The following is a 3,964-nucleotide window of genomic DNA, read 5'->3' on the forward strand; positions in this document are numbered from 1 at the left end:
CAGATTTTATTTTGGGGGGCTCCAAAATCACTGCAGATGGTGACTGCAGCCATGACATTAAAAGACACTTACTCCTTGGAAGGAAAATTATGACCAACCTAGATGTCATATTCAAAAGCAGAGATATTACTTTGCCAACAAAAGTCCATCTAGTCAAGGCTATTGTTTTCCAGTGGTCATGTATGGATGTGAGAGTTGGACTGTGAAGAAAGCTGAGCACTGAAGAATTGATGCTTTTAAACTGTGGTGTTGGAGAAGACTCTTGAGAGTCCTTTGGACTGCAAGGAGATACAACCAGTCCATTCTAAAGGAGATCAGTCCTGGGTGTTCTTTGGAAGGAATGATGCTAAAGCTGAAACTCCAATACTTTGGCCATGTCATGTGAAGAGCTGACTCATTGGAAAAGACCCTGATGCTGGGAGAGATTGGGGGCAGGAGGAGAAGGGGACAACCGAGGATGAGATGGCTGGATGGCATCACCGACTCGATGGACGTGAGTTTGAGTGAACTCCGGGAGTTGGTGATGGACAGGGAGGCCTGGTGTGCTGCATTTCATGCAGTCCCAAAGACTCGGACACGACTGAGCAACTGAACTGAACTGAAAGCTAATCTTACCTCTTTTTTTTTTTTTTTGCTTCATTGCCCAAGCTAATTTTTTTTTTCTTCATCCAAAGAAGTTTCATAATTAACTGCTTTAGTTGCTGGGTTTCCCAGCTGTGAAAAGTGAAAGTCACTCAATCATGTCCAACTCCGCAAACACATGGACTATACAGTCCATGGAATTCTGGAGGCCAGAATACTGGAGTGGGTAGCCTTTCCCTTCTCCAGGGGATCCTCCCAATCCAGGGATTGAACCGGGGTCTCCTGCATTGCAGGCAGATTCTTTACCAGCTGAGCTATTAGGTCCCAGGTGGTTCACCAACGGAGCTATCAGAGCCCAGGTGGCTCAATGGCGAAGAATCTGCCTGCCAATGTAGGAGACTTGAGTTGGATCCCTGGGTCAGGAAGATACTCTGGAGAAGGAAATGGCAACCCACTCTAGTATTCTTACTTGGGAAATGCCATGGACAGAGAATCCAGGCAGGCTACAGTAAATGGGGTCATAAAAGAGTTGGACACAACTTAGTTCCTGAAAAAAGATTTTAGTTGCATGAAAAAACAAGTGATCAAAACTTTTAAATATATATATATATGTATATATATATATATATATATATATATATATATATAATCATGTTAAAGAAGAATCAATTAACTTAAATTTGATGAACTGCTTTAAACATGAATCAGGGTTGAATTTGGCCAAATGACTCTTCTGCACCTAGTTACTTTTCTACTTAACCTCTTAATGGAATGTATTGTAACAGTCAAAATCCTCATGTTGAATCACCCTAGTATTTCTGAAACAATCATACTTACTCATGTGATACTGCTTTTCACATCTAATAATTTATTTAGGACTTTTGTATTAATATTTATATATGAGACACATCTATAGTTTTATTTATTGTGAAATCTTTGTTAGCTTTTGGAATCAATATTACACTTGATTCATAGAAAAAACTGAACATGTTCCTTCATAGCTATGTGATCAGGAATAATTTGAGAAGCACTGAGATTATCAGGCCTTTAAAGGTTTCATGAGTTCCCTGTGAAACCATGAAGACCTGACACTTTTGTGGGGAAACTCTTAACTACTTGGTTATTTCTTAAATAACAATTCAACTCTTTAAATTATCTGTCTCTACCGGGGTCAATATGCATAAGAGAACATCAGAAACTTTCAGGGAGGAAAAGAAGGGGGGAAAAAGAGAGTGGGAATGGTTCCTACTTACCTATATTGACCATTTCCCTCTCTCCTACCTTTTCTTAAAGTGGTGTGGGTGCCTGCGCGCCAGAATCTCGTGATGTAAACATGGCTGCCACGCCAAACAACGCTCTGAGGATCCTGCTGGTCGGGAAGACCGGAAGTGCGAAAAGTGCCACTGCAAACACCATCCTTGGGGGGAAAAAGTATTCGAGTCTGAGATTGCTGCCCAAGTTATTACCAAAACTTGTCAGAAGCATCCTGGAAATGGAAGAAGAGAGAGCTTCTCCTTGTTGACACCCCAGGGCTCTTTGACACCAAGGAGAGCCTGAACACCACCTGCAGGGAAATCAGCCGATGTGTCCTCGCCTCCTGTCCCGGGCCTCACGCCATCGTCTTGGTCATGAGACTGGGCCGCCACACACAGGAAGAGCAGCAAACCGTGGCGTTGGTCAAGAATCTGTTTGAGAAAGCAGCCATGAAGTATATGATCATCTTACTCACTTGCAGAGATGAACTAGGCGACCAGGGCCTGAGCGACTTTTTTGAAGGATGCAGATGTAAACCTACGAAGCCTCCTCCAGGAGTGTGGAGATGGCTGCTGTGCCATCAGTAACAGCAGACACACAGAGAAGGCTGAGAGGGAAGCTCAGGTGCAGGAGCTGATGGAGCTGATAGACAAGATGGAGCAGAACAACCAGGGGGATTACTTTTTTGACCCCATTTACAAGGACAGAGACCAAAAGCTGAGACAGCAGGAGGAACACTTGAAGAAAGTCTATGTTGATGAATTACAAAGCAAAATTAAACTAGTAGAAAAGGAACATGCACATAACCCAGAAGAAAAGGAGAAACAAATAAAGTTGCTAAAGCAGAAGCATGAGGAACGAATGAAAAATATACGAGGAAAAGCTGAGATGAAGTTACATTCAACATGATTAAAACTATGCTTTCAAAAATATGGTACATGTTGTGGTAGTATAAAGTTTATTTTTCCTCCTCAATTTACTAAACCTTGTTAATGTGGTAGTGTTTATTTTCCAAAGATGGTTAAAACCCTATCTTCTGACTTCTTACAATCTAAATCCTCTTATGATCTCTTTCCCTTGAGCTATGGGTCTATGTCCCCTACCTTGAAATTGGAGGGACTTTGTGACTGCTTTGAGAAATAGTGGGTGCTTGAAGCAACACCATGTGACTTCTAAGATTAGATAGGGAAAAGGCCTCCTTGCTCTTCCACATTGTTTACCCTTATAATTTGCCCACCCTTCCTTCCCTTGAGAAAGCCTGAGTAGAGGTCGCCCCCATGAAGAGAACCTGAAGTCACTGGTCCACTCCCCTGGCTGATAGTTCATCTACCATCCAGAATCAGCTTGCTGGCCTTGCAAGTGAGGCAGCACAGAGTGCATTCTGCAGCTGCCAGCTGATGAAACTGCAAAGAGCAAAGATGAGTCTTCCCCACGGGGTCCTGCCCAAATTGCAGATTCATGAGAAAAATAAATGATTACTGTTCTTTTAAACCACTATGTTTTGGGATGATTTGTTATGCAGTGAGGGCTGCATGCAAGCAGGCTAAGTTGTATCCGTCCTGTCCGACTCTTTGCAACCCTGTGGACTGTAGCCCACCAGGCTCCTCTGTCCATGCAATTCTCCAGGCAAGAATATTGGAGTGGGTTTCCATGCCACCCTCCAGGGGATCTTCCTGAACCAGGGGTCAAACCCACCTCACTTACATCTCATACATTGGTAGGGGGATTCTTTAGCATTAGCATCATCTGGGAAACCCATACAGTGAGATTCAACCAGAATTAAATAACTTCCCAGCTCATTCCCCAGCACTCCTGGCTCCTACCTGTCCTTCCACACAATGCCAACAAATTTAAGAGTTTATGAAATTGACATAACCAGGTAATGATCCATTTTGTAGAGTTCAAAGATTCAATTTGGGAAAATTCAAATAAAAAACCTTGCCTATGTTAAGTGTAGGCCCCACTGATGTAATAACTGGTGTGTTATTTCAATCCACATCTAGGAGAACTTTGTTTGTGAAGCATGGGCTTCTCTGGCACCATTATTCTGTGGTTCATGGATGCCGGGGGCCAGCGTGAGGAATTCCGCCCATGGCAAAGGTCATGAGGAAGGAGGCTTGGCATACGC

The 3,964-nt window shown here is 43.1% G+C and overlaps 1 pseudogene; it reads left to right on the forward strand.

The window, feature by feature from the left end:
• The first annotated feature begins 1,880 nt into the window (after window positions 1–1,880).
• On the forward strand, window positions 1,881–2,786 carry LOC101111276 (GTPase IMAP family member 7-like; annotated as a pseudogene).
• Window positions 2,787–3,964: the final 1,178 nt, after the last annotated feature.

This window comes from Ovis aries, chromosome 4, assembly GCF_016772045.2.
Source record: "Ovis aries strain OAR_USU_Benz2616 breed Rambouillet chromosome 4, ARS-UI_Ramb_v3.0, whole genome shotgun sequence".
NCBI lineage: Eukaryota > Metazoa > Chordata > Mammalia > Artiodactyla > Bovidae > Ovis > Ovis aries.